Below are 23,815 nucleotides of genomic sequence, written 5' to 3' on the forward strand. Positions count from 1 at the left end.
TTCTATGCCTTCCAATAGTTCTGCAAAGTTTCTCAATAGATTTTCTACTATTTAAACCTATCAAATAATCTTTCATTTCCTTTTTTTTAATGTCGGATTTTTCTCTCGAAACCATCTATCCCCTTTAATATGAACAAATTGCTATCTAGGCTTGTCCTTGACTGTGGAATTTCTTTCATATATCTCTCATGTTTGACCTCAATTTCTCAGGACTCATGTTTTTTTCTTCTTCATTTAGTCACACATTTTAGAAAAGAAATTTCTCTAAAAGTTGCATGAAAAAGGATAAAAACAAAGTAATTTTTGAGTCTTTGAATATTTGGAAAGTCCTTATTTTACCTTATTTTACCTGATTGATATTTTGGTTGTCTCTAGAATTTAGGATTAAGAATCTTTTTTCACAATCTGGAAGTCATGGTCTTTGTCTTCTAGCATTTAATTTTGTAGTTCAATAATCAATTTCCAGTCATTTTAAGTAATTTTATTAAAAAAAAACCTCTGGAAGCTGTTAAGATCTCTCTCCCTCTCTCTCTCTCTCTCTCTGTCTGTCTCTCTCTCTCTCTGAGATTTCATAATTAAATGAGCTGGTGTAAGTCCCTCTGCTCTTATTAATTTATTGAATATTCCATTGGTCCTTTTTATGTAGAGATTATTTCCTTATCTTTTACTCTTTAGGGTGGGGGATAATTGTTTCCCCATTCTCTTCCTTATTAATTCTGTTTGGAATAGGTACAAACTGAATATACAATATCTTGGATCAATTTTCCAATTTTTTTTTGTTTTTTCATTTACTGTCATTTTGGCTTTTAAATTCTATTTTCTAGGAAATTTTCTCGACTTTATGTTCTAACCCACTTATTGAATATTTTGTTTGGGTATTATTATTAAATTTAAAAGAGTACTTTTTTCTTTTATTTTCTGATTACTCCTGTTTTTCAAATAGTCCTAATCTTGTTCCACTAAAGTAAAATAATGAGTCTTTTAATATTTTCTTTTTTCCCTCCTGCATCATCTTAGCTTTCTCTGAAGTGCACTTTACAGTTTGTTTTGGTCTTTGTTTTCAATATTTCAGACTGTCTTTTGACATTCTTTGATGATTAATATAAATTCAAGATGAAGCCTTAATAAAGGGATTAGGAGCTCTTTGTGTTGGAACAGATTTGTCCATTGGACCAGTGGACCTATGGAATTTTTGTTGAGTGGTTTAGTATTCCTAGAGAAAGATCCTCCGGGCTCCTGTCCTGAAGTTGTAAGTCTCATAGTTGGCATTTGGAGCATGGATAAGTCCAGGAACTTTTTATTTCGCAACTGAGTATGGAGATTTTTTACTAAGTTCTGTCTTAATCTCCCAGAAATTAAGTTAAAGATCTTACTTCAGAATTACTTTTGTCTTGTTTTCCAACTCTCAATCAATTTAGGTTCAGTTTTTCTTGGAAAAATAAATCTTCAGTGTGACCTAAATGCACGGAGAGGGAGCAAACTGGGAGTCTTAACTGCTTCTTTTAAAGATTTATAAATATTACTGTTGTCTTTAATCCCTTGACATGCTCACCTTGAGAGATAACTGACATCTCCAATTACTGAGACTCTCAAAGGATCTGAACAACGAACTGGATTATTTTGCATCAGAATTCTTTGTCATGAGCACACAGATTTGAACTCTCTCCTTTCTGCTACGTCATGTTCCATTTCTTTATCTGCTTTCTGAGTTTAAAATCTATTATGGATGAGGTTGCAGATGTCTCCTGTTTCCAATTTTCATTAAAGATGGAATTTATGCTTCTGTTTCTTATTCTCTCTGATAATTGGAGGGTATTTTATAATTTCTTTCTCTTTTTTTTTTCAGGAATAGAATTCAGTGATTCATCACTTACATATAACACCCAGTGCTCATGTTCAAAAGTGCCCTCTTTAATGTCCATCACCCATTTAGCCCATCCACCCCCCCCAACACCCCTCCAACAACCTTGTTTGTTCTCGGTATTTAAGAGTGTCATATGGCTTATCTTCTTCTCTGTTTTTATCTTATTTTTGCTTCCATTCCCCTATGTTCATCTCTTTTGTTTCTTAAATTCCACATATGAATGACATTATATGATATTTGTCTCTCTCTGATTGACTTATTTAGCTTGGCATAATATACATTATTGCAAGAAGTAAGATTTCCTTCCTTTTGATCACCAAGTAATATTCCATTGTATACCACATCTTCTTTTTCCATTTGTCAGTCAATGGGCATTTCGCTTTTTCCTATAATTCGGCTATTGTCAATAGTGCTGCTATAACCATTGAGGTGCATGTGCCCCTTCAAATCAGCATTTGAGTATCCTTTGGATAAATACTTCATGGTGCAACTGCTGGGTTATAAGATACTTCTACTTTTAACTTTTGAAGAGCCTGTAGAAGGGTATTTTTAAAAGAAGAATTAAGAGGCGTTTTCTTTACTTAGCCATCCAATTTTAAATATTTTCTTATGATCTTCATCTCTGTTTTGCAATTCCCTCTTAATATCATCTGTTTTTTAGTGTTTTATTTTTTCTTACCTTAAGTGCTACATTATTTACAATTAGCTCACCTGTTTGTTGATGAAATAAACATTTTCTCAATATAGGGTTATTACTCACTGCTAAATAAATGTTTATTTATTTTTTCCCACAGAGAGGTGGTCTCAGTTTGTCTGTCATCTTCTCCTAACACCTTTCCAAATCTCTAAAACTGGGATAGGTTTCCTTTGTATGTGTAACTTTAATGCCACTGTAACTTTTGCCATATTATATTGAAATGACTGGTTTACTTGTCTTCTCTAAAATGTCACCAAGAGTAGGGACTGCATCTCACTCATTGCTGTATCTCCAGTGCTCAGCTCGATAATCTCAAATATTGAAGGCACTTGGGAAATATTTGTTCAATTAATGAGTGTTAAAATGCATAGCTAATGTTCATTAGTGTAAAATGGTTAGTTCATTAGGCTTACTATTGTTATTATTTTGATCATTATAGGAAATAGTGAAAACTAAAAATTTAAGATTATATCACAGCACTAATTATCCTTTTATTCTTTCACTGCAGTTAGTGAAAATGAAACCTCTTAAATGTTTCAAAGAATGCCTTTGAATAATTCTATTAATACTTTTTTTGTGGTTCTTATTGCAGTTTTGATAGCCCAAGTTGTTTTAACCTTCAAGAATTTTGCCTTTCACATCTTTTTTTTTTTTATAGCTAAAGAACATTTATTCATTTTTCACTAAGACTTTATCTTGAGGACATTTAACTAAACTGTCACCACCCCCAACCCCAACTGGAAGAAGAGTTAGTACAGTGAATGTTATAAAGAAGATATGAACAGTTTGAAGGATTGGAACCAACATTAACTGACAAACAACTTCAAACTAAATTATCATAAAAATGTTTAAGTAAAAAACGGGGGGTAGGGGGAGAAGGGGCAATGGGGGTTTCAGATTGAACAAGATCCTCACATTTCATCTAATACATTCAATCCTGGCAGGAGTATACCAAAATGGAAACAGGATTCCTATGATACAAAACGTCCACTGCAGCAGACTGTACACACCTGTGTTCCAAGCCCACCCCTCTCCCCCTGCTGCTTCCAACTCAACTATTTCCCGGCCTGTTGGGCCTGCCGACGAAGGAGCACATAGATCTTCCCTTTAATCCAGTCTTTGTTATGTGGCTTGTATGTCTGGGTATCAGCTCGGTAACCAGGCAGCTGAGGTCTGCCAGATCATCGATGAAATCAAACAACTGACTGATATATGTGATAGAGGGGCTGTTGGGATTCATTCTCTTAAGATGTTCTTCATACATTTTACAAACGCCTTCCTTGCACTCATTCACAGATTCATAGTCTGCTTAAGTTCTGCCCTCTGGCCTCTTGGTAGGCTGTACCAGCAAAATGGTGTGAGACATCGTGCCAAACTCTCTCGCTACAGCGGCTGCCGACATCGAAGCCGCACACCAGCTTAGCCGCAACGCCGCCCTCACATCTTAATTCTAGTGCATTTTTAGGATTTCTGTCTAGTGCATGCTTTTTTTCCCCTCACTGTGAACTTTACAAGAGAAAGGAGGCAGGCATTTAAATATGTTTTTTCATACTGAGATAAGCAAAGAACTGTAAGTGGTAAGATTTATATGCATGAAATATTTATGCTAGAATGAAGAATCCTTCACAGTATCATATAATTGTGGTTATCTCTCTCAGAGTAGTTTTGGGCTTATAAGAAAATGCCACCACCCCAGTAGAGGTAAAGTAGGTAGAGGCTTCAAAGAGATAGAAATTTAGCAGAAACAAAAACAAAAAAAAAAAAAGAAAAGAAAACAAAACAGAGAGAGAGAGAGAGGGTGTGAGAAAGAGAGAGAGAGAGAGAGAGAGAGAGAGAGAGAGAGAGAGAGAGAGAAGGCCCAAAGGTAAGAGACATAACTAAAGATGTGTAATTAGCCTTTAGAATCTTTACTAGGAAAATTTTGGAAAGTCAATAAAATAATACAACAGTAACACATTGGAAAAAAGCATCAGATAATCCGTCACTCATATTATGTTAATGCTTTGTGATTAAAAAAAATAAAGGTAGCTTTATGGCTCTTTAGCAGTGTGAAAAACTTAACATTTAGCTCAACTTTTGAGATGAAAGCACAATACAATGCACCATGCTTAAAATAAACAACCATGAACATGGCCCAGGGGTACTTTTATATTTTCACTGGTGGAAATCATTTTTGAAATGTCCAAAAGAATTCTTAAATGCATTTATTTAGGCAGCTGAAATATCTATTTTTGATGTTATCAGCATGTGGCCAGGCTGTCTCTTGAATATGCTTGATTAAAAAGTGATTTGGCTTGGCTCAGTGTTTGGCTCATCAAAGGAATAAAGCATTACTGGAGATTTTCATAAATAATAAATAAAAATAAATAATATTTTTAAACATTATGAATACAGTTAGCTATGTCCCTAAAATAATGTTTCCCAGTTCCTCTTTGAATGCTTATATACATATGCAAAAATAGTAAAATAAAAAGAAGTTTGGAATTTGTTTAACGTCCAGTTAAAGGAAAGGGGATAGTATCCATTTCATAAAATTAATTTTTTTCTTTTTCTTTTTTTATTAATTTTTATTTTTGAGAGAGAGAGAGAGACAGCATGAGCAGGGGAGGGTCGGATAGAGAGGGAGACACAGAATTCAAAGACAGGCTCCAGGCTTTGAGCTGTCAGCACAGAGCCCAACCGGGGGCTCAAACCCATGAACTGTGAGATCATGACCTGAATCAAAGCCTGATGTCCACCCAACTGACTGAGCCACCCAGGCACCCCCACATAAAGTTAATTTCTAATGATTGTCTTTATGAACATTTATCAAAAATAAACAAACAAAAAGAACAAAATGCTCATAGTTGCAATTTACATCCATATAGCTATTCTTAGCATTTCAGCATATTTTCTTCAAACCATTCTTTTTTATGGTATTATTTATGTTAAAATTTGGATTAAACAACAATTTTTTACTATGATGAATAACAAAGAGAAGAGCAATAGAGAAAGATCATGAAAAATTGATCAGGAAAGCGAAGTAAAAATTTTTGTTTCAGGTACTTTCCAAATACTGAACTTTGCTTTCTAATGACAGTCAGAAAACTGCAATGAAAACACAGACCCAGAAGCTTTGAAGGTACTGGGCAATAACACTTGCAGAATTTAAATGCAGTACAATGTTATTTGAACTTCTTTTCCATCAAAATAAAAGAAAAGCCTCATAAAGTAAATGCATATTTGGAACATCATTGACTGGTTCCAGCTTATGTACAAGATGTCATGCAGGGGACGCTGTATCAAAATCCATGGACATTTTTTAATCCACACATAGTGCTTGGCCCAAAGGAGACTCTTAAAAAATATTCTTTTGGGGATACTAATGATGTTTTTAACTACAAAAGACTGTGAAAATCATATGACCGTTGGTCTGTACTCAGAAAGATTGTATAATATTGTTGGGAAGATGAGCCAACACACAAAAATGTGAACTGTGAAAGTGAGCATATTAGAGGAGTTCCGAGAAGACAGTGGCCGGTGGGGCATGGAGTGCAAGAAACATTCATGGAGAAAGAAGTATGTGAGATGAGCCTCAAAGCTAGGTAGGATTTAAATGCTTTGGCTTTAGTGAATTAAAGAAGGAGAGACGTCACAGATGGGCGCAATAGGAGGAGTAGCAGTTGAGGGAAGATATTGGCCATGGCATGTCATGTCATGTTTAGAAAATAGTATAAAATTGGAAGACTAACAGAAGAATGGTATCCTGAATGCTCAGGTTTAAGGATAAAGCTACGAAACAGTGGTCATGGAATAATTAGACATCAAATAAGTAGTTATAACTGATGAAATTTAAAAATGTGAAGCTGTGTGCCATGTATATGGGAGTATAATTGGCATGTTAAGCACATAGGAAACATGAATGTAGAGGCAATGCACCTTTATGTTCTTTCTCATTAGCTCTTTAAAATTTGGTGAAGAGTGATCCTCTTTGCTTCTATGAGGACTCTAGTAGTGTCATGTTTCTCTTACAATCACTTTAAATTGCAAATACTTTCTAAATCAGAAATTACAGTGTCCTTGTCTTTTGTAATAGTCAAAATTTCCAAGTTCATTCAATGTACAAGCTATCCACTTCTATTTAGGCTTCTATAGGAGTAAAGGTGTGATTGCCTTTTTCTCAGTCATTCATCTCCTTACCCTTTTATTGATTGCTGTTTCTGACTTTTCTAGGGGGGAAGGGGAGAAGTGTAAGGCAGAAAGGGAGGGAGGGGAACAGAAAACTTTTTATTTGACTAGGATTATCCTAAACTGACTTCTTGGTTTCTGGGTCTGCCTGGCATGTCTATAAAACTGACTCTTTTGAGGTTGCTTTGTATATGCTTACTAGGCCTCTTACCTGTGCTTTCCTTGCATAAGGTGATATAGTCTCCTCTTACAGGCTGTCTATATCTTCCTCATACCCTGAGAATCTTGCGATACCTTTAGCTTATTTCTACTGAGAACTTCTTCCCAGTCCTCCACTTTGTCCCCCTGCCCTGACATGAACCCGTTAGGCAGGGCGTAAAGGACCTCATCTGCTTGCTGTTACGCATGTCCCACAACTAGATTTGGGGACACTAACACAGCCTTTGAGCCTATAGATTCTAGGAATGCAGGCTGATTTCAAGGCAGTCCTCTCTCCCTCAGGTGGTCTCTCAACACGCAGACCATCTCTCATCCTTCTTCAATTTTCTGGACAGCACACCAGACAGCGGTTTCATTTTTTTCTCTGACTGGAAGTGACAATGAACCCTTTAAAAGGTCTCTTTGCAGTCCCTTTTACTAGGTGTGAGGTGCCAATGGAGAGCCCTTCATTAATGGACATGGATCTCACAGCCAGCTCTTCTTAAATTATCATCTTAAAAAATTCTTTCTCTCAATATGAATATGAGGTTGAAGGGTTATTAAACTGATTTTGATACTTTTCTCCAAAAGTGTCCAGTTTGGTTTGACACCTCAGTTTGGTGAGGATTTTCTTTTTAAAAATTTGGCTAAAACTTTCATTTTACATCCTCTTCTGGAAGCATTTAACAGGGGACCTAACAGTTTATGAGACCAGGACAAATTTTCCTGTTGAAATGAACAGAGAAATTTCATGGAATTCAAGAAGAGAACATTTGAAGAATGGAAGATTGCTCCACAATAGGAAAGGCATCCGGAAACCCAAGTAAGGGAAGGACTGAGAAGAACCCATTTTCTTGGGTAACAAAAAGGTTATTGATGATCTGGGCAAGATCCTGCCAAATGTTAAATTCTCTGTGGTTGAGGAAAGAGAAGGGAGTAACGGAATAGAGTCCACAATTGTAAGAAAACAGACTACAAATTTCAGAGCTTCAGAAACTTTGGAGTGTAAAAGAGAAAAGTTGGGAATTCTTTTCAGATGTAGGTGTTGGCGGAGGGAGTCAGTGTATAAGTAGTGGTCAGGCTACCAGAGACAGAAGGGATCATGGAAAAGGAGAGGTAAATGAGCTCAACAAGGCTGGAGGGGATGAATCTAGAGTTGAGTTAATGATTAGTCTTGAGCAGGAGACTCTTACAAGTGTACCAGGAGGAACAAATTTGTTTGGGCGTAGAGCAAATGTGAAGATTTGGTGTTTGAAAGCTGAGGCTTGATGGCTTCTATTTTCTCTACCTAATCACAAAGTCCTCAAATGATTTTTTTTGGAATTGAGAAAAATACAGTAAACCTGAATAGCAGAAGGCCTTGAACTAGCTTTTATATCTGGATTTGACATGATAGGAGAGAACACATTCAGAGGAAAATTATGAAACATATAAATATAAATATGGGATTATGTCAATTAATAATTTTAATTAGCACTTACTCTGCCCAAGAGCATGTGTTAAACACTTTACAAACATGCATCCAATTCCCTATCTTTACTCACCTAGACTGTAGCTGATTTGAAATCCACTTTTGCTCCCCTAAATCATTCTCTGTTCAGCAGCCAAAATGGGTTTTTTAAAAATACAAACCAGGACATGCCCCACTTGAGCCCTGGCATGGTTTCCAAGGGCCTGGAGATATGTCCTACATCTTCTGAACTTTTTCTGTCCCTTCAACCTCACCTTTCCTTTGTTGTGTATTATACTGTTTTGGAGTTATTTTAAATAAGCCAGTTTTTATTTCATTTAAATTTTCTAATAATTTTTACAAGGGATGTAAAAAAGCTATTGTGTTTTACTTCAGACAATGTATTAATTATCTGGGAATACTTCAAAATATTATTTAGGTTAATTTTTTTGCAACATACCTATAGAATGAATGCACTGGAACAAATGAACTTTTCCCCAAGCTCCAAATTCCTTTATCATATAACTTGAAATCCTATTTTGTTTTTAGTAAAAAAAAAAAAAAAAAAAATCTAGAACGTTGTATTCTCATTTCTATGTAGGGATAGCAGCAGCCAATACATGGCAACAAGAATTATGAGAAAATGTCAAAATCTAGTTTTCCACTCCTTTATTCATTCAGACCTCTCCCTATGGCTCCATTTTGTTTTTATACAGCTCTCTCTGAATGAATATGTATTGGGCATAATATCAAGGTAAATTTTCTGTTATTTGTCATAGTGGTATTTTTTGTAGCACTACAGTTAGCCTTATTTCATATTTAATGAACTCATAAATTTAGGGTAATTTTACTAGGTCATTAATTAAAATTTTCTATGAGGACAAAACATGGCTCATGAGGTTTTAGCATGGCCTGCTTTCCTTCCATCCTTCTTTCCTTCCTTCCTTCCACCAAACTAAAAACAATTTGTCTGCCTAAAACCAATATTGCACAGTATGTTAACTAACTAGAATTTAAATAAAAATTAAAAAAAAGAATATGTCTGGATATCCTTAAATCTTAAGATTACCCAGAACAGATAAACAAAGAAGATGCTAAGGATGTGGTTTGGTTTTGTATTCTAGTAATTAAAACAAGGATAGGTAAAACTGAAAATAATTTCTACTTAAATGTTTTGTGAGAAGAGCATTAGAAGATCTTTACTAATTCAGTGTAACTTCTAAAAACTGACACCTTAAGCTATTTTTAAAATTTTGCAATGGGTCAATAGAATTACAATTTTCATATCTTAAGGGGCAATATTAGAAAATATGAGGATATTTAAGTAACACGAGTATCTCAAGTTAATGTGTTTGAAACATCATGTATATTTTTCTATGATTTATAAATTGCCGCTCATTTTTATAAAAGTTTTAAAAAAACATTCTCTCTCTGGTACTCCGTTAAAATATTTGAATAACTTTTGTAAATACTACTTATGTAGTAATTGGCAAGAAAATAAACATCACTCACAAAAGCCAGAAATAGATCTTAATTCAACATAGTTAATAGTTTTCTTCCATGTTTAGTATATATACATAGATTGATTTTGGCTTTGTTATGGGGCATTTGCATCCAAGTGTATAGTTTGTTCTAAGCAATTATTTTCCTACTCTACCTTAATAGCTTTCATGACCTCTATGGACTATAAGGGCAGTTGCATTTGCTTTACTGATTTAATATTTGCCTCAGGAAGACATAAATGGATAGGAAAACCCAGAAAAGATGGTTTAATAAAATGCTAGCAGAGCAAATCTGATACAGAAAGATCTGGTAGGGCTACTAATTCAGCCAATCCTTTCATCTTTGGGAAGCACTCTATGGTTTACCTAGAATGCCAGAGGAGACATGCTCCTTTATGCCCCTATCATACTCACTAGGTAGGATTCTATGCTTTAGACAGAGGTTCTTAAAGTGTGGTCTGAGGACCAGCAGCATCAGAGTCACCTTTGAACTTGTCAGAAATATAAAATTGTGGGCTCCACCCCAGGCTTACTGAATCAACATTTTGGAGTGTAGGGTCAATGACCTGTATTTTAGCAGGGCCTCTGGACAATTCTGAGAGCCACTGACCAATAAGCTGCATATAGCTCTGGTACAGTTCCCGGGGGAGGGACTAGAGCTCCATGGAACACGATAGATTATTTATACATGGCTGTATTCTACCTCTTTCTTAACTGAGCCATCATACCTTTCCTCTAGGTAGCATGATATGATGCATGCAGTATTAAATGGGAGAAAAGAGAACTATTCCCCATCTTTATGGTAGAGCTTTTTTGTTATGTGAGACAGAAGTTCCAACACAATCTGGTTCAAATAAAGAAGAGTATTCACTCAGTAACTGATAGTCTAAGGATTAATAATAGTAATAAGTAGAATTTATTGAATACCAAGTACATGTCAGACACTGGTCTAATTGCTTTGTTTGCATTAATTCATTAATAGTTACAAAACTTTCCTGAAGATTGTTTTATCTCCATTTTAGAGAAGGAGAATTGAGGCACAGTGAAGTTAAATAGCAGGATTGGAATTCAAACCTAGACAGTAGACGATGGTTACGTCAGCACGATGGTTACCTTGTGGCATAGAAAAACACTGAGAATGGGAACGTTCTAGGATGAGAAAATATTCTATATGCATCTGAGTGGTGGATACATGGGTATGTGCACACTTGAAAATTCATCAAGCTATATGCTTAAGATACTGCACTTAACACATGGCTGGATGTTTAGTCTCAATTTTAAAAGTTTCTTTAAAAAAAGTTTTCAGAAAATGGCAAAAATTGGTAGAGTAATACCATTTACATTTAAAAAAAGAGTAACTTTTATTAGCACTGGGAGTAGAATCTGGAAATTACTTGAAATTTGTACCACCATACAAATATATTATTATTTCTGGTATCAGCTGGCAGTTCTACCTCTTAAAAATGAAGCTGCATATTAATTTGTTTTGGACCAAGTATAGGAGCTGGGGAAATGCAGATTCTCTGTTGCCACTTGGAGGTTAAGACTCTCAGAGGAATGGCTTGTGCAGAGACTGTGTGGTAAGAAGAAACTGAAGACACGCAGGAAGACACGAGGAGCAGGGGAAGGGCACTGGAAGAAACAGAGGCTAATTATTCTTGTAACACAGCTTCTGCCTCAGAAAAATGAAGACAAAATGGGAATCACACTGACAACTATCCTCCAGTCCGTGATTTTTTTAGTTCTACAAAACACACTTACAGAACATACCTGTACTCCCTACTGCCCCCCATCTGCTTTACCAACAACACACAAGTCCAAAGCACAGCTGACTCTTGAACAATGTGGGGGTCAGAGATGCTGACCACATCCCTGCAGGCAAAAAAATCCATGTGTAACTTTTGGCACCCCAAAACTTAACTACTAATAATAGGTCAGAACTTAACTGATAATACTCAATTATCAGTCTTCAGGCTGGCTTGATCAGAGTTCAAGTCACATCACTGGAAATCTTTTTGCTCTCAAAGTTGAGCATAAGTCCTGAATCTGACTCATGTCATCTCAGGATTATAGGTTCATCTCTGAACCAATCACCATATCCAAGGGATTGGGAAGTGCTAATCAGCTAAGAACAATCAGGGCCCATTCTCAGAGGCAAGAGTCAGGAAATCAACTCTCTTCACAGGGTACTTTTTTATGTGATGAGGGATGAATGGGTAATGGGCTACTACAGAGGAGCAGAGATGACCAAAGGCACTGCTTTATTACTCAAGACCTCTTAAGGTCCAAGTGGCATAAGTTCCATGCTAACTACCTTTAACAAAGAAGAATTCTTGCCATGGGAAGGGGAGAGTTCCATGAGGACCTGAGGAGAGGACTGTCACTGGAGGCAAGTTGTTGCCAAGACTCCTCTTCACTTTCCCACTTGGATTTTTCAAAACCATACAATTTCATTCTCTAGTTATAAGTTCAAGACCCTGGATAAGAGCTCATATAATCTAAGCTTGGGTGATGGAGCCAGTCCTGAGTGACAGCTGTGGACAGAGAGCCGAAATAAATCAAGGGCTGTATTATAATAGAGGCCCATGGATGCTTACTATGCAGTAGACTCTCTCCTTTCTTTTTTCAAGTCAAACTATAATTTTGTTCAGATAGCCACTTTTCTTTGCATAACCATATCCTTGGGGAGTGGTGGCTCCCACCTCTAGCCCCAGGTGATAAGCGATCGATAAATGATAAGACTTTGTAGACATTGTTTTAGGAATGGGCATATAATCCAATTCTGGTCAAAGAGATGTAAGGGGAGTCTGCTGAGTTGTTTCTGAGTTTGGTTTTCCTCACTGATAAAAAGAAATTTATGGGGTCTTAAAAGAAAACTTCTCTAGTTTGCGTAAAAGATAACAGCTGAAAACAGAATAAAGACACCACTTTATGTAGTGACCTTGTTTTCACTAGGGTTGGGTTTTGCTTTTGATGTGATGACTAAATAAATAAATAAGTTGATATATCTGTTTCACAAATGGGTAGCATTTTTGTCCTTATCTTGACTTGGCTATACATCATAGGTGTTTGAACTATGGAGGAAAAAGGAAATGACAGCTCTGTATGGTTTGTCTAATTCGTCTCTCTTTCTTCTTCCATTTTTCTTGTTAGTGGAGTCTGGTACTGTTGATGAGTTTTCCCATAGACAAATGCTGGATGGTTTTGGTTTTAGTTTTTACAGAACTCTGTGACCTATGAGTCGTTATTCTCCAAGAACTAATAGGATACATTGATTCAAGTGATCATTATGTACCTTCCACTTCGTTTATAATAGCTCTTCTATGTTTCTTTTTTCATGATTGACTCAAAGAAGCTAATTAAGAGTGAGCGTGGAAATACCCAGAGAATAATTTTTTAAGAACATTAAAAAATGGGATTATACAAATAAAGAGTAAGTATATGTCAATATCAATATCAATATGGCAGTGTCACTATCAATTAGGGAAACAGGATAGTAAACTGATTCAAAAGGCATTTAAGGAACTGGGCTTTTGTATGCACTGAACAAAAAGGTGTTGGATTTCTAAGTTAAGTACAAACTTAATCTTGAAGGGCAACAAAGCCATGTACAATTTCATTCAGACAGAAATTATTTGCATTTCTATAAGACAAAATCTTCAAGGTAACATGTATCATTATAGTTTGGACTCTGATCACTAACGAAGAGTATGCCAAAGAAAGGGTTTGTTGCTCTAGAGATTTCAAGAATTCAGGGGGGGAGCCTATTAAACAATGTCCCAGTGTGACATCAAAAGCACATGTAATCATTCTTCTACCTTACTTTTTCCACATTTTTCCTTAACCGCACTGATGCTACAAGATTATTACAGAGATTAATAATATAATATATGTGAAAATTGTTTATACCATAAATCTTCATAAAAATGTAAGATGATTTTTTTAAGTATTACTATAATTACACAATATTCTGAAGGTGAGCTTGACTTAAAGGAGTCAACAGAATTGGACTGTACTTTTTTTTCTGAGATTCTAAAACAGAGACAGCGATGCTCCCAATGACAGGATTAGAGTGAATTTATGTCAGTGGGGACATCATATGCACAAAAATTTAAAGGAAACTTTAGTACCTCAGGGGAGAAATGTTGCAAGATAGAGTTATGATTGTTTTCTTGTCCCAGCCTGAAGATAATCATCATAGAAAATTGTGTGTCCCACTTACATTAATTCTACAAATACTGTATTGAACACTAACGAGGTGCCCTGTGTATCCTTCTGTGGGGAGACAAGGAGAAATAAAACAATTACTTTCTCCATAAGTTCCAGGTTTATAAGCAGAGACAGCACAAAAACAACCAATTGGAAAAAAGAGAGGGAGACTAGTTATTTTGTTTTAAATAAGGGCAATATGAAGCTTTGATTACTTTAACTGTTGTTTGTGTAATCATTTGCAAGTTGGTAGCAGTGTTTGTCTTTTATTGTATACCATTCACTGAACTGTATATGAAACTCCCTATTACTCTAAATTTATATTTTACATTTTTTTGCTTTTTTCTCTTTGTTCTCATATCTTCAAATATAAAGTATCTGAAGAAAAATAATAATTGAAAAAGTTCTCTATAAAATTTTTAATTTTTTAAACAAGATGAGATTTAATGAGTCTAACAAAAATGTTAGTTCACTTAATTTCCAGTATTAAAAAGAATACAGACCTGTGTTTGAAGAACCAAATAGCTTTGTTTGTCTAAATTTTCTCAGTAATTCTATTAAATATCATGAGTATAATCATGTCATTATTGTAACATGAGTATAATAGAAGAAATCCTGAAAAATAGTATCTTTTTCCTTTTTAACTACAAACCAGTAAGTTAGTATTAATATAGTTAAACTAAACCAGCAACATAACCATAAAAGAAAAGTTAGGCTATTTTTATGAAAACAATATTAGGAAAAGGGAGGACTGCTTCTGAATTGCAGTATTATTAATTAGTTGTCATAAGTTTGTATCTCCTTTGTGTTTGTGAAAACTCCCTAAAAACCCATTCTTGTTTTTTGTAGAAATTAGTTTTTAAAAATTACTTGATTTTTATCATAATTTATTCTAATTTTTAAGTGCAATATTCAGAAAGAGCCAGAGCTGCCCAGAGGATGGAATGCATCTGTGATAGTACTAAACTCCATAAACTCCAATGAAAGGAAAATTCAAATGCTGTCTATAGTTTGCTACTGTTTGTCCCAGACATACATTTCTGTATTGTCACTGTTTATTCAGAATACCCTTCATAACACACATGTGGTTTTATCTTTAGAACAAGGTTCAACCTAATAGAATTCCAGATAGTTCTGGTAAAAGACCTAGATGCTATGTAGGCTGCAATGGTAAAACTGAGAGTTCTCACTCATCAACACTATAAGTTAGTTCCACATGCTAACTTAATATGGTTGCCAAGACATATTATCCAGTGAAAAATAAACTGTGGTGTCATACAGTCTGATTCCATTTATGTTTAAATGACAACACAAGAGTTTAAATTTATACACCAGTGTGGAATGGAAACCAATGTAGTCCTCTCTCATTACCTATCTGAGTAAAACTTTTTTCTTTTTTTTCCAGTCCTTTAATTCAATATATATGATGTTTACAATATTCCTTTTTTATTTTCCATGCAGATATTTTGCATATTTAATCTCGTTCATTAATTTGCTATCTATGGATAGACTGAGTCTTTCTCTCACAGAGCTTGCACTTGTACTTCTCAGATGTCTGGTTTTTTGTTTTTGTTTTTCCTGCATGTTCAGGTTTGTGGAACCACCATCTTTCTTGTTGGTGATGTGTACTTGAAGGGTAACCCACGCTGTAGATGACACACCTCTTGGTGAAAATGAAGTGTGTTTTGAGATAATGGCCACAAAGGGATAAAAGAGTCCCTGGTATTGCATTTTGTAAACTGTTGCCCCTCCGGGGGCTGCCTTTTCCTCTTGCATTTTCCAGTAGGAGTTCAGTGACAGGAAGCTACTTAGCTCTTCACTAGGTGACTATTCTATAATTCCTGCCCACCCAGTGCCAGTGAGGCCCAGATGAACTGCCACCTGTGGCAGGCCCTGGACTGGAGCTTTTGTTTTCTGTCTACTCCTTGAACCTGGTATGGCAGAGGAGGCACTGAGTTGGCCAGCATGATCTGAAGAGAGAAAAGTACAGAGCTAGAAAGCCTTCCTCTAGGTTCTGTGGACTATGACCTATGTTCTGATTCTCCATAGGCTTCTTATAGTCTTAATTTTAGATTCTGGTATCCATCAAATTCCTTTCTAAGTTTGCAGAATCTCTAGGTTTGGGTTTGGGGAAGGATTCCATAGTTCATGATTGTTCATGATCTGATCCTGACTGACACCCTAAATTTCAGCTTGGAATGTACTTGCCTCCCAAATCTCCTCCTTGACATCTGGCTTTATCCTTATTATACTTTAGGTCCCAGCTCTGCCATTTCCTCAGGAAGCATGACTCGTAGGTCAATATACAACTCTTTATGCTCTTCTGTATGATGTTGACAATTGGGGTGTCTTCAATAACTGGCCCTGTCTCTAGACGTTAAGGTCCGTCAGAACGAAACAGGTGTCTGCTCTTATTGTTTACATCTTTATCTATGAATTCTGTTACATGGCTAGATAACAGTGAGACTCCATGAATATTTTTCAAAGAAAAGGAAAGGAAAGAAGAAAAAAGAAAAAAGAAAATGATCTATTTTTGTTAAAGTGGAATGCAATGTATATCTATTCAAGAGCAATCTACTACTGAGTTAGTCACATCTGTAATACATAAAATACATGGAGTCACAGAATGCCTTTATCCTGGATCTAAATGACATTTGGCCTTTTAAAAAAAATTAATATCTTGTTATAGACCAAAAAATAGATAAGTTTTCTGGAAAAGAAACACAAAATGTTATGACATGAAATAAAAATCAATTCTGTATTATCCATTGGGAATGAATAATGTGCTAACTGTGTACAAAACTATTATGAAGAAGAGACTATAGAATTCCTAGTAATTAAAGTATTCCTTACTTAAAAGTTTGAAAATCTATGTGAAGCATGTAGCAAAAATTAAACATTTCTTACTGAAAACTAGTGAAGATTAGAGCAATAAAGAAAAAAAAGAAGGAAATGACAGAAATACTTTCAAGATCCTCTTTCTAAATACTTTAACAATTAAATAAGTTCTCCTCCCTATCTGTTTTAACATATAAGTGAATTACTCAGATCATTGTCTATATATTTACTAAACCAGATAGTTCTATTCTCGGAACATTTCTCAGGTTCTTAGACGCTAGTTCATAAAGCCTTTCAAATACTACACTGTGTCAGGACCTAATGATGCTACGACTAAGATTTTTTTTCCCCTGAGGCATTACGCTTTGGTAGAAGCCATGGGTGCTTGCATGTTATCCTTTTATATGATCCAATTCTCCTTTTCTGGTACAATAATTTAGTCTCAGAGCCACATGTATGGATACATGAACAGACAAGAATTCTCCCTCCCATCACCTCCTCCCGTATCTATCTAGTTCTCCCAGGTTATCGTCTTCATTCATGATCTGCGATTACAGAATAAAGTCAATTGATTTACAGTGAAGCAAATGAACATTTTTTATCTCCAAAATCTCTACTTTTCTCAGTACTAATGTCTTTCACAATACAGTTTCTATTTAGTGCCAACTTGTTTTGTTCTTTTTGCTTGCCATTGAGCCAACTTTCACTCCGCCATGTAAAATGCACACGGTGGAAGTTATCAACTACCAATTAAGCACGTTACAAGTGGTAGGAAGGAAAACAAAACAAAGCTCTCAGCAGGCAAGGCTTGTACTGATAGCTGGAAGGCAACAAATTAAGACAAATTCACATAACTTCAGAGCATGACTCAGAGCCACAGATCATGAGTCATAGCTTTCACTGAGATAGTGCCGGCAATACACATGGAAGAGCTTAGTGTATGCAAACACAGGCTGAAAAATGCTTTAATCCATCATGGACAGATCAGTGTATTGCAAAAATGCATATTATGACTAGGACTGTCATGTCAGTAAAGGTTAGTAGTACTTGTGAAGAAATTAGTATTTCAAGTTACCCAAAATAGAGTACATTATAAAATAGAGGCTTTGTTTATATTGAGCTTGTCACTATGACTATGACTTTCCAGTATGAGGAGGAGTTTGAGTAGTACCTTATGGGACAAATAAGCCACAGACACTTGAAGATATGCCATGGAGAGAGAAGTAAAAGCAAGAAACTCATGCCAAGTCATCTGTGCTCATGGGCTCAATGTGACAACTTCCCTGGCATCTGACTGGCTCAAGTCTATGGTTATTAGACTCACTCTCTATCCTCACTTGGTGTCTCTGCCAGACTTTTGGCATGAAACCCTATTTTTTAATTCCTCCCTTTATCTTGGTATGGACCATATTACTTTTTGCTACCTTTGGATCCATTTTTTTGCCAACACTGCAAGGGATATTAGCATAAATCTAACTTAAACTCTGGAATTTTATCTCATTTTGTTTGTTGTTTACCTGCTACTTCCTCCACCCTCAACCATATATATGCACACAAAGATTCTTCAGTCTATTTTCTGACTATATGAGGTGTGTTATCTTCTCAGCCAAGATGAATGGTGGATTTTTTTTATAGGTAGAGTCTACTAGGTAGAGGAAATGGATCAAAAGGCATAATTCCTAGGTAGATAAAGTATGGGTTCAGAGATCTGAAAACAGTTCAATGTGGTAATTGGACATATAGGGAAACAAGATAATTTTTTTTTAAGAGGAGGAGTCACATGAGTGAGGATAAGAGGTTACAAAAGTGAGATAATAAGAAGGGCCCACACCGAACAAGCAAAAAGGAAAACAGAAATAGATTTATAGATACAGAGAATACACTGGTAGTTGCTACAGCAGGGGGTGGGCTGAGGAGGGGGCAAAATAGGTGAAGGGGATTAAGATGTGTAAACAGTAACAACAACAACAAAAAATAGGAAGGTCACAAAGAATGGGGCAACTTGGGCTCAGGTCATGATTTCATTGCTCTAGGGTTGGAACCCCACATCCTGCTCTGTGCTGACAGCTCAGAGCCTGGAGCCTGCTTCAGATTCTGTCTCCCTCTCTCTCTGCCCCTACCCCACTCATGCTCTCTCCCTCTCTCTCTGAAAAGTAAACATTAATTTTTTTAAAAAAGAAGGCCACAAAGAGAATGGCATTAAGAAGTGATAAGCAAATTTATGCTGTAGAAGTTCATAGGAATGCTATTCTGAATTCTTGGTAGAAAAACACAAAAGGTAAGAGACAGGCACTTCTAATCTCTGTTTCTTCCTTTATTGAATTGCTATATCTGTGAACAGGGTAGAACCCTGGCAATATAAGGTATTGGTGATGCAGATTCTGAATTCCAGCAAACTTGGTTTCAGGTCTCAGCTCTACTGGTGACTACTTTATGAACTTGGTCAAGTACAAACACTCTTTGGGCCTCTGTTAAATAGGCTTAACAATTGTGTCTACTTCTTTGAGATAGTTGTCTCTGCACACTGTTTCTATCTCTTAAACTCCCTCCCATAGAGATTTTGCTCCCATCACACCATCCACTCTTGCTGTGTCCACGAGTAACATTCATGCTGCTAAATTCATGTATGATCAGTTCTCAGGACTCAACTTACTTAAAATGTCAGCTGCAATTTGGCAGAGTAAAGGCATCTTTCCTTCTATTTTTTTAAGTTTATTTATTTATTTTGAGAGACAGAGAAAGATAGAGCAAATGAGCAAACACAAGGGAAGGGCAGAGAGAGAAAGAGAGAGAGAGAATCCTAAACAGGCTCTTCACTGTCAAAAAGGAGCCTGATGCAGGACTTGAAATCATGAACCATGAGATTATGACCTGAGCTGAAATCAAGGGTCAGAAACTTAACCAACTGAGCCATTCAGGCACCCCCGTCTTTCCTTCTCTCTCTCTGTATTTTATATATATATATGTATATATATATATATGTGTGTGTGTGTGTGTGTGTGTGTGTGTGTATACATATATATAAACATATATGTTTATATAAAATAAAATAAATAAAACATATATATAAAACAGACAGAGAGACACAGAGCATGAGTGGGGGAGGGGTAGAGAAAGAGACACACACACAGAATTTGAAACAGGCTCTAGACTCTGAGCTGTCAGCACAGAACCTGATGCAGGGCTCGTATTCATGAAACGTGAGATCATGACCTGAGTCAAAGGTGGGTGCTTAACCAACTGAGCCACCTAGGCATCCCTAGATATATTTTTCTTCTCTTGGTTTTGAGGGCACAGCACTTTCCTGATTTTTCCTCCCTTGTCACTGGATACCACTGTTTGGTTTCCTGTTACTGGTTTTTCCTTTCCCCCACCAAACTCTCATTGTTGAAGTGCCACAAAGTTTAGTTATTTTTCTTCTTGTCCATAACATTCCCTCCCTTAGCCATCTCAATCAGTCTTGCCAATTTGAAATCTGTGCACATGCCATAGATTCCCAAATTTTCAGACCTCTCTCCTTTGTATCAAATTGTCTACTGAAAACCTCCATTTGAATGACTAATGAAGATATGAAACTTAACATGCCCAAAATGGAACTTCTGGTCTTCTCCCTTATCTTTTTATCTGTAGTCTCCTATCCTATAATTTTATAATGATCCCACGCCCACAGTTTTGGAGTCTAAATTTTTCCTGCTTTTCCCTCATATCCCATATTTAATCCATCAGTTAATGTTATTGGTTCTACCTTCAAAATACACCTTGTCATTTCTTACCACTATCTGTGGTCTTACCCCAGTTCAAAACCCATCATTTTCACCTAGATTATTGCAATAGTTTCCTAACTAGTCCCCCTGCTACTATCCTTGCCTCACTAAAGTTTCTTCTTAATATAGAGTTTTACAGGAATCTGTAAGTCAGATCATGTTGGTACTCTACTTAAAGATTTCCAATGGTTTCACATCTCATGTGGAGTAAAACCAATTCCTGCAGGGTTGCCTGCTCCAACCTTTACTCAGTATTTCTTTGACCCCACTTCTTTATTTAGTCTCTGCCTTGCTCTCTCATTTCCATCACATTAGCCTCCCTATGCTACTTGAACATGCCACACTAGTTCCCATCTCAAGCCTTTTGCACTTGTTTCTTCTTTTTTTAAAAAATTTAATTAATTAATTAATTAATTAATTAATTTTTAATAATAGTTTATTGTCAAATTGGTTTCCATATAACACCCAGTGCTTCTCCCCACAAGTGCACCCCACCATGACCATCACCTCCTCCCTCCCTCCCCCTCCAAGTGCGGTCTTTTCTTCAGATATTCTCAGGCCTGGCTTTCTTTACACTTAAACTTTTGAAGGGTGTTGTATTACAAACTCAGTGTGTGCTTTGCCCTGATCATCTTATTTAAAACTGAAATCTGCTCCACCTCTGGCATCCCTTACCCTTTTCTTAAACTGTTCTATTCTCCAATAGCACTTATCACTCTCCAAAAATTTATTTAATTTTTTTATTTATTATACTTACTGTTTATTATTTGACTTTTCCCAGTAGAATGTAAGTTCCAACAGGACAGGGAATTTTATCTGTTTCATTCATTGGTTTTTCTCAAGCACCTAGAAAAGTGCCTGGCACATAGTAGGCATTTAATAAATATTCATTAACTTTAATAAATAGATACCATTTTGGCTTTTGAGGGTTAAACATCATGCTCTGAAATTTATTTTGTTGGTTGTTTAATAATATGTTACTTTCCAAAAGCTTTCCATTTTGAGAGATGACAGTAATCTTTAGGCAAAGGAATGAATATCAGACAAGATTTTGAGGTTTTAATGAGCTGACTAAAAACAGTAATCCTAGGGATAGGGAAGTTTTTATCTAAACTTCTAAAATGAGACTCTGTGGGGGGGGCAGGGTGATTCTGCTATTTTGTTTCACTAATGGCTAATAATTACCTTATATATTTAAGGATCTTTGAAGAAAATTTGTTCAAAGAAAATCCATGATTATAAATGCCTCATTTGTTTAGAAATAGTCTGATAACGTTCAATCTACTTTGAATAAGCAGCTACATGGTTTGGCTTCTTATAAAATAGGGCAGATTCAGTTCCATTTTTTTCAAAGTATGAAGGTATATTGGGAAACCAATGATCCATAACCTAAAGAACATCTTCTCTGTGAATAACTATTTTCACTGTCTATTGGTTTTAATCCATTTCACTGGATTTTAAGCTAAAAAAAAGATTTTAGATGTGGCTGAAGATGATGGATAAGAAAGGTAAGCATTGTGCATGCTCATTGAGTCTCTATATTATTGATTTATTATTGAACATTATTTCAATTCTATTATATTATAAGCAGTGTACTAAATAAGTAAGATATACTCCCTGGTCTCAAGTAGCTATAGAGAAAATTTAAATATAAAAGATGTCATGAATTAAATGTGCACAGATACCATGTAAGCAAAGATGAGGCATGACTGCTTCTGATGAAGGGGTTAGAGAAGGGATGATGTGAACTTAGGTAGAGAAGTAGGAGTAGAATTTCATCAGAGAAAAAGGGAAGGACATCATAGGCCCTGTGAAGTAAAAAAAAATAAGTCTATAGAAAGCATATGGAAGAAAATAGTATAAAAATCAAGTAGGATGAGAGGGGCAGGTTTGCGCTGGAAATCAGAAAATGCTAGGATCAATAAATAAATCAATCCACTAGTTCTTTGAAAAAATAATAAGGTAGATATGCTTGTGTCTAATTCAATCAAGAAGAAGAGTACATTTACTCCAAACAAAAGATATGTAGGCATATTCACAAATAAAAAGAAAATGAAAGGAATTCTATGACAGTACTTTCCTCAATTCCATGTGAAACACCCAAAATGTGAAAAATCTAAGTTAAAGGAATGATTCTGGGAGAATGTAATTTACCAAAACTGATTCTAGAAGAGTTAGAAACATTTTCAATATTTTCAAAGAAAATAGATATTTTATAATATTCAAACTCCATGCTTGATAAAAGTTTAAAATAAGAATAGATGAATCCTTTGATGACAAAATAAAATATGTCTGTTCCAGAACAAATGTCAGGATTAGGCTTAAGGGTGAAACACTAAGACAGGTTGCGTTAAAGTCAAGAATGCCCACTATAATTTCTGACACTTAGTACTGAACTGGATGCCCTAGTCTGACTGTTAGACAAAGGAAGAAATTAGACTTATATATGTTAGAAAGGAAGAGATAAAATTACCAATATTTGTATATAATTCATTATCTATTTGTATAAGTCAAGGGAATTGCTAAAAACAAAAACAACTCTAATCTTTAAAAATAATGAATAAATTCAGTAATTTTTCTGGATCAAAGTCAGTAGTTTTCATTCAGCTAATGACCAGGCAGAAAATATTTGAGGAAGGCTCTATCTCAATGTCATCAGGACAAGTAAATACATAGGAGTAAGTTTTACTAAGATATGTACAAAATCAACATAAAGAAAACTTTAAATCAATATTAAAGAACCTGACTCTAGAATTCAGCTCAGGTCACTGTCTCACAACTTTTGAGTTTGAGCCCTGCATTAGGCTCCATGCTGGCAGTGTGGACCCTGCTTGGGATTCTCTATCTCCCTCTTTCTGCCCCTTCCTAGCTTGCTCTCTCTCAAAGTAAATAAATAAAATTTAAAAAATGACACTGGGGCCTAATGTTTTACTTACTAAATTTTAAGTACAAAATCTTTCATGATATACTCTGTGGGCATAAGAGGGGAGGAATATTAGCTCTTGTGCATTTTAAAAATGTTGTTACTGAGAAAATAAATTGTCAGGGCTTCTATATGGCTAGATCTATAAAAATTACAAATGCACATATTCTTTATCCAACAGTCTACTTTAGGGCTCTATTCTA

General features: G+C 35.7%; 1 pseudogene; it reads right to left on the bottom strand.

Annotated features, from left to right (window-relative positions):
* Nucleotides 1–3,616: 3,616 nt before the first annotated feature.
* Nucleotides 3,617–3,927, bottom strand: LOC115295462 (annotated as a pseudogene).
* Between the last annotated feature and the right edge of the window lie 19,888 nt (nt 3,928–23,815).

The sequence above is a fragment of the Suricata suricatta genome, chromosome 7 (assembly GCF_006229205.1).
Source record: "Suricata suricatta isolate VVHF042 chromosome 7, meerkat_22Aug2017_6uvM2_HiC, whole genome shotgun sequence".
Lineage (NCBI taxonomy): Eukaryota > Metazoa > Chordata > Mammalia > Carnivora > Herpestidae > Suricata > Suricata suricatta.